The sequence below is a fragment of the Schistocerca nitens genome, chromosome 1 (assembly GCF_023898315.1).
Source record: "Schistocerca nitens isolate TAMUIC-IGC-003100 chromosome 1, iqSchNite1.1, whole genome shotgun sequence".
NCBI lineage: Eukaryota > Metazoa > Arthropoda > Insecta > Orthoptera > Acrididae > Schistocerca > Schistocerca nitens.
The window spans coordinates 964268861-964277031 of record NC_064614.1 but is presented as its reverse complement, the minus strand read 5'-3'; the positions used below and the strand labels follow the sequence as shown (position 1 = coordinate 964277031).

Here is an 8171-nt window from a genome sequence, read left to right as displayed (position 1 = left end):
AAGTATCCAAGCAGGCTACCGTGTTTGCCATTGAATGGTGCACTGCCTCAGACCAACATTTATCGAGAGAAGCTCGTCCAAATTGGATATAAGTACTGCAACATTTGGCCACTTCAGTTGCCCATAAAAGAACCTCACCTTGCCTGTATCCCACGACAAATTTCATTTTCTGTGATTCCGTCCATTGCGTGGAAATACATGACGAAAAGCACTGATAAATACTTCTGAGTTCATTCTTTTACCTTCGGTAGTGAATGTAGGGAACTGTCAATGTCTCTGCAAACCTTTGTCTGAAAAAATAGTTGATAGACACGTGGCATTTTCTGTCGTATTTATGTTGTTATTGTAGTTACCTATAATTCCGGTTGGTAATTACTCAGGTATTGGAGTTGTGGGCATGCTTACATTTTGCACTCTACAACTGTCACTGGTACCTGCTGTAGGACTCATGACAATTTGTGAATAAATACCAACAGGTTGTGGTTTGCTCTCTGTAACCTGTGTATTATTTACGTGCATATTTCGAGAATCGGTAATATTTTCTACTAAAAGGTTGTAGATCCTATCTTCTGTCTGCCTGTAGGTTAATGTTTACCTTTTTCGCTATTTCATTTTCTTTTTTCTGAATAGCAGTTTGCACTACATCTGTGTATGACTTACAATTGGTTACCAACTTCTCTGCAAGTGTATTACTCTTATCTAATGTAGCTGCTTCAGTTTGACTAATGGTATCACTTAGATTTTCATTGATCTTCTCTCTCTCCATTTTATCACACGCTGAGTCAACTTCTAATGTTGCTACCCTTAAAGTAAGATCTTCTACAGCTAGAGGTTCACCCTCATAGTCTTTATTTAGTCTGTAAACGACAGTAGTTACCTATCTTACTGTCGAACACAACTGATTTCGTGTGGCTTCAACATTTGTGTTCGCGTCTGTGATTTTCTTTATATGTTGCTCTACTAGATCATGATGGTCGTTAAAAGATTCTACCCTCTGTTTTAAATCTGTAATGTTACTGTTAACTTCATACCTTACTTGTTTTTTAATGTCATTCAATTTTACGTCGATTTCAGTGCGAAAATTTTTGGCTAAGTCGTTGAAATTTTGTGAAACCATGTTTTGCAAATCCTTGAATACTTGTTTTTGTCCTTGTTTCATTATATTTAGATCTTGTGTGACGGTGTTCAGATCCTGTGTCAAACTATCAATTTTGGTATTGATATCTTGTTTCATATCACTGAATTTTGTGTTTATTCTATCTAATTTCGTGTGTATGTTAGATAATAACTGCCATAGCAGTGTGTCAGTTGAACTACTGTGGTTGCTGTCAGCTGTTCTTTCCAGGTTAATGATGGTGTTGTGCCCAAGGGGTGTTTGTAACGTGTTGTCAAGATTCATTATTGTAACGCTCTCCAATGTTTCATTCATGAGCGGTGTGTCACTCTAGGAGATGTGTGACACTGTCTCGTCAATTGCAAACATTGTGTCATCACGGTTATTCTGCTGTGAAGAGTCGCTATCATTTGTCACACCTGCGACACTCATCTCTGACCTACTTAAATCTTCTGCAGGAGGCATGGTTTACATCAATACAGATAATTATACATAAATAAATTATATTTTGGCTTTGTATGCAATACAATTATTTACATAATCTTACAAACATTACAGATAATTTAACCAAATTTTGAATTAGCGTATGATGTCACCTGAAATTGAAAAGATTAGACACAACATCTGGATACATCAGCAAACAAGCCCAAGCACACACATATACTAACGGACAAACATCTAAAGCAAAACACTAAAAACAAACCTACAGTATTCTCACGTTACGAGTGTATGTAGAGTGTGTGTATGGCCTTGGCTTCACATAAACACGTGTTATGCAGTGGGAAGTGCATCTAACCCTTTCCTAGGTGATAGTGTTTGGTTCTCATCTGATTTTGTACACGACAACCAGTCATGAATAGTCATTGACCGACGTTACAGTTACTCAATTATATTTTCTCAAAAATATTTTCATCATTTGCGTTAAAATTAGGCTGATGTTTATGCATGTTCAGCGAAGTAGAAATGTCTTCTTTCTTCTTCTGCTGCTGGCTGGACCAGCTGGAATAAAATTTCTTATTCTACCTAATTTCCTTTCAATAGCACTGTAAGGTACATGTGTTTTATAAATATGCAGTTTACTTACTCATTACTTATAGATATATGTTTACTGCTTAGAATGAAATACTCTGAAGTCCCGATGAGCGGAAATCCCAATGATTCTATTTGTTTCCGGGTTCAGCATCAGGTATGCACCGGGATGCTGTATGTTGACAATTACATATGGACTGTCGTACAGCAGACGCCACTTCGCATTGTCCCTCTTTAGTCCAGAGGATTTGTGGTGAGTATGCAATTGTACTTGCATGCCTACCTTGAATTCCTGCTTCCTCTTAATAGTATTAGAGTAGTATCTGTTTCTTGCATTAGCATGCTGCATCAGAGTGGTTAGTACTTTTCTCACCTTTTCATCGCACGACAGCTGCTGAAATGAAATTTTTGGCAACGGATTGCTCCACTCATTTGATTCTTTGCGGTCGAATATAAGCTCTTTAGGGGTATGGGTTGTGTCATATATATTGAGGTTGTTGTGAACTTCTTCCAATAGTGACAAATAACTTACACAGTGGGAATGCTGTGTAGGTACATATGTCCTCATGAATCTGTCCAGTTCTCTGAAAATTCGTGCAGTAGGATTAGATTGTGGGCTAAACTTCGAGCTAAAGAACCACTACTTGTTGGATGTGGACCATTAATGTTCATACTTACAGTCTCCACAAGTTTAATGGGTAGTATGGAATGTAGATCTGTCTTTGAAGACAGGTTCTGAGGTTTAGATTTCTGACAAGATATGCATATTTTAAGCACATTTTGAAGTTTTCGTCTCATATTAGCGAAATAACAATATGTACTAAGTTTTGCAAGGCATTTCTTCGTTCCAAAATATCCTCAGACTAAGTGTGTGTTCCCAATTAAGTTGTGTTCAAAGTCCTTGGGAATATATACACACCAGTTAGAACCATCAGGATGATGACGATAGAATAACACATCATTATATGTCAGATAATGGCTAGATAGTGAATGGTGAGGTTGATGTATGACTAAAGGTCTTACCTTTTTCCGGATCAGACTTTTGTAAAGCTGCCATATTTCTACACAAATCAATGTAATATTGTTTATCCTGCATTAGGAATATTCTAAAGTCGTTCACATTTCCAAGATCAGTGTTACAATCATTCATACCTTGTGGAAGACGACACAAAGCATCAGCAGTGATGTTTTCTTTGCCTTTAATGTATACAATCTTAAATGAGTAATTCTGCAGAGATAAGCCCAGCGTGATAATCTAGGATGAACTAACTTAAATGTTAACAAAAATGTCGGAGCTTGGTGGTCAGTATAAATTTTCGTGTGTTTACAATACAAACAGTAGTTAAACTTTTTGAGCCCAGAGAATAGAAAGAATTTCAAGTTCAGTGGTTGAATTTGTATGTTCACATTCACTTAAAGTAGGGGTTGAAAATACAAAGATTTTTACCTGTTCCTCTACTCCATTCTTAACTACTTGAACCGGGCGAGGTGGCGCAGTGGTTAGCACACTGGACTCGCATTCGGGAGGACGACGGTTCAATCCCGTCTCCGGCCATCCTGATTTAGGTTTACCGTGATTTCCCTAAATCGTTTCAGGCAAATGCCAGGATGGTTCCTTTGAAAGGGCACGGCTGATTTCCTTCCCACTCCTTCCCTAACCCGAGCTTGCGCTCCATCTCTAATGACCTCGTTGTCGACGGGACGTTAAACACTAACCACCACCACCACCATTAACTACTTGAAATAGGCAACAACCCAAGTCAATGCATGATGCGTCACACGTCATACAAAAATCTAAACTAAAGTCTGGATGGTCCAAAATGTTTGCATTCACCAGAGCATGCTTAATGTTATCAAAACCTGCTCAGACCAGATCCATACCTGATTCTTCTTAAGTAAATCTAGGAGATGCATACTGCTTAATAGTTATTGTGATGCGAAACGTCGAAAGAACGTACAAGAGTCCTAGAAATGACTTCAGTTGCTTTTAGTGCGAGGACTAGGAAAATTCCTAATGGCGTCCAAGTCATCTGGATCAGGGCATATACCTTGTGCATTAATTATGTGTCCAAGACACCTAATCACACTACAAACAGATTTTTACTTCTTTAGGTTAGCTCTTATACCAGCTTGTGCAAATTTCTCCAGAATCTTTTCAAGGGTGTCAAGATGTTCATTCCAAGTCTTATAAGCTATCAAAAGAACATCGACATAATGTGTAACAGTCTCAACTAACTCGTCACCAAGCACAGTATCCAAAGCAGTAATAAATGTCTGTACTGACGATCAGTCCGAAAGGGAGAACACAGAAATGATAAGTTCGCCACCCGAATGTGAAAGCAGTATATTCTCTGGAATTACGACTGGTTGCTACTTGCCAAAACGAATTTGTCAAGGCGATCGTGGAAAAGAACTTAACATCTAAAAATTTCTGTAATTGTTCCTCTAAATTTTCTGGTTTAGTACGAACAGGTAGTATAATTTCATTTATGCCACGTGCATCCAACACCATTGTAATATTTCTGTTAGGTTTCTTGACGACAATTAATGGATTATAGTAGGGAGATGTGGAAGGTTCCATGATCTTCCACTCTAACATCTGTTGAAGTTCTTGCCGTACCGCAGGTCGTTGAGATGGTGGTATATTATAGATTTTGTGATAGAAAATTTGGTGAGGCTTGACTTCAATTTTATAAACATATGTCTTAATGATACCTGGTCTTTTAGTAAAGACATGTATATACTTAGATATTACTTGATAGAGCTCATTGTATTCATCATAAGTAATAGCAGTGGTTTCACTAAATTTATGGCTAATCAGTGTTTTAAAATCATCATATTCTGTATCAGGTTCGAGTATCTGTATTTTTGCTTCGTCGCGCTCTTGCAGAAATTGAATTTTGTACTCAGTACAATACTTGTCATGTCTGAGGGTCCTGGTACCCAACTCAATCGTAATTTCAGTGTCCTTATGTCTAAGAAAACATTCACGTTTCAAGAAGTCAGTAATGCTGTTCTTCTCACATAACATATATAAACCTGTGATACAATTAGTAACTAGATTCTGGACCACAAGGAATGGCCATGTACTGTTCCATTACGTATCTTAATGGTCACAAAAACGTGTTTCGTAACTCTACTAGACCTATTACCTACGGCAGGTAATATCTTACACTTTTGAACAGGGAACACTGGCACGGGTTCTAATTCAGTCATTTACTTATAGAAATCATACGACAAAACACACAAAGGCGCTCCTCTGTCCAAGACAACACTGGTTGGAATACTTCCTACTATACCAGTAGTTGTAGATAAATCTATTTCATTGCTAGATGAACGATATTGTGTATTTACCTGCAATAGCTCATCAGGTAAGCTCTCATCATGATTGCAGTGGTAGTTACTTAAATCTATTTGCTACATAATCATCGTGTTGTTCATCAGTGGGTGTATCAAGCAATGATTTGCTACTTAAGTCGCCTCCCAAACCTTCTTCAGCCACGACCTGGGGCACAGTAATGACTGTCTTTAGTTTGACGTCGTCGTAATTGGTGCTGGTGATGATACTGGTGGAGATGGATTTTCACCTGACACTTGTATTATGTTTACGTTAGGGAATTGTGTATTCCACTCTCCATCTGTTGTGGCTTTTATGTTTGAGGACCTTGACTTACCTGCTGATTGGTGGGTAAAGCCCAATTTTAATTTTGTACAGGCTGTGGTGGCATTTGCCACGGACCTGTGTTGATGTTGTACTGAGGTGGTGGACCCGTATTTTGGTACGCACTACCACAGTTACTGATACAGTTTTGCTGTTGATTTTGTACAGGCTGATAATTGTTTCTGTTTTTGTTCGAGTTTTCGTTGTTTCCGTTTCTGTTATTTCCATTATTGTTGTTGTGGCACGTCTTGTGTTGGTTGTCGCTTGTTGTGTATGATGTGTTACGATTATTGTTCATAATGAGGTGTGTCTGCAGATTCTGGTACTTGTATTGGTTTGCTGAAGGAAGCTGTTGATTCTGCTGCTGTATGTAACCGACAGCAGCTGGGGCGCTAGGATTAAGATGGCTGGCCTGCGTGTTTCGCATGCCACTATCGTAAACAATGTGGCAGCTAGTTTGCAGTGCGGAACGTTGATTTTCGCATAACATATCAACAGAATCCAGCACAGTCAGAAAATATTCTGCATCATTGTCTGGAATGTGCAGTACGTCTTTTTAATGTTAACCCTCAAACGGAGTTGTGGCGTCCTTTTTGATACCAGTCAAACTGTACACACATGCCATTTCCTCTGTTGGTCATTCTATTGTTGGTTGTTCTACATACCTTCTCAGCAGTTGATAGTGAACCTCCTGACGAACTAGCAACATTGTCGAATTGTTCTCTTTCTCAGTGCACAGTTGTAAAGTTTGGGTGGTGCCATTATTGACCCCACGACATAGTAAGTGTTTCTTTTTGCCCTACGTCAAAAGTTTACTTATCAACGAAATGTCATTTTATTTTTAGGCTTAGTGAGTGTTTTCATTTATTTTCAGTGTTACTATGACCTCGAGCTCTCATTCACATATGTCAGTGCTCGATCCAAGTTTTCCAGACTTTGTAAGAAAAACGCTAGAAGAACTAGAAGAGGGAGAAGAGGGTAGTGAGGCAAATGATATGGACGATGAAAATATCCTTTCTTACAACAGTGAACATGAAACTGCTTCAGAACAAAGTCGTGACTATAGTGAATCAGATAAATTAGAGGGAAATAAACATAGAAGGGAATCATCTAGTTTCTTTGGCAGAAATAGGTATAAGTGGCCCACTCTAGAACCTCAAAGGAATGTGAGAACACCAGCCCACAACTTTATAATAAAAATTCCTACACTGAAAGGCCGTGCAAGCCGATTGGGAGACTCATGCAGTCCATTGGAAGCGTGGGAGTGTTTGTTTACCAGAGATATCTTAGAAGAAATTGTGAGTCATGCCAATGTGAAATTTCTTCATATCGATCAAAATTTTCTGATCAGCAGCGCACAGAACTACGAGACATGAACGTCAATGAACTTAGGGCACTATTTGGATTATTATACTTCAGTGCCATTTTCAAATCTAATAATGAAATCTGGAGTCTACGTTTGCAACAGACGGCACTGGAAGAGATATTTTCCGCGCCGCACTATCCATGAAGAGAGTGCTGATATTGCTTTACTGCCTAAGATTTGATGACATAACTAGCAGAGATGAGAGGAAGAAAAATGACAATGCGGCAGCGATTTCTTGGATTTTCGATAGAATGGTTCACAATTCTCAGGCATCTTATAACATATGTTCACATGCATGTGTGGATGAAATGCTGGTTAGTTTTCGTGGGAGATGCGCATTTAGGGTTTATATGGCTAGTAAACCAGCAAAATATGGGCTGAAAATAATGATTTTAACTGATGCTCAAACAAATTACCTTCTGAATGCCTATTTATACACTGGAAAAGACAGTGATGGCGTTGGCTTGACACCAGAAGAAAAGAAATTTCAGAAACCTACTCAATTTGTCCTGAGACTAGCGAAGCTCATTTACAGTACAAACTGCAACATTACAGCTGACAACTACTTTGGCTCTATTGAATTAGTTGAAAAAACGGAAGTTGACCTATGTTGGTACTTTGAGGAACAACAAAAAGGAAATCCCACCCGAATTCAAGCTATCTACGAGGCATGTGGAAGGTTCAACACTTTATGGCTTCACAAATGAGAGAACATTGATTTTTATGTCCCTAAAAAAAGAAAATCTGTCACTTTGATTTCCAGTATGCATTATTCAAAAAGAACAGATCCAAAAACATGAAAACTAGAAATAATTTCCTTTTGAAATAGCACAAAAGGTGGCGTAGACTCTCCTGACCAGAAGTGTGCTACCTAAAGCACAGGCAGACGAACACGCAGATGGCCTCTTGCTGTAGTTTATGCAGTTCTGAACATACTCGGAGTTAACTCGTATGTAATACAAACCTCCTGAAAGAAGTACATATCTATTTCCTGGTTTGAA

At 38.6% G+C, this 8171-nt stretch overlaps 1 non-coding gene across 1 annotated transcript; it reads left to right on the top strand.

Annotated features, from left to right (window-relative positions):
* The first annotated feature begins 3625 nt into the window (after positions 1–3625).
* On the top strand, positions 3626–3698 carry Trnaa-cgc (transfer RNA alanine (anticodon CGC)). The gene has a single exon. It is a non-coding gene; the product is annotated as a tRNA-Ala (tRNA).
* Positions 3699–8171: the final 4473 nt, after the last annotated feature.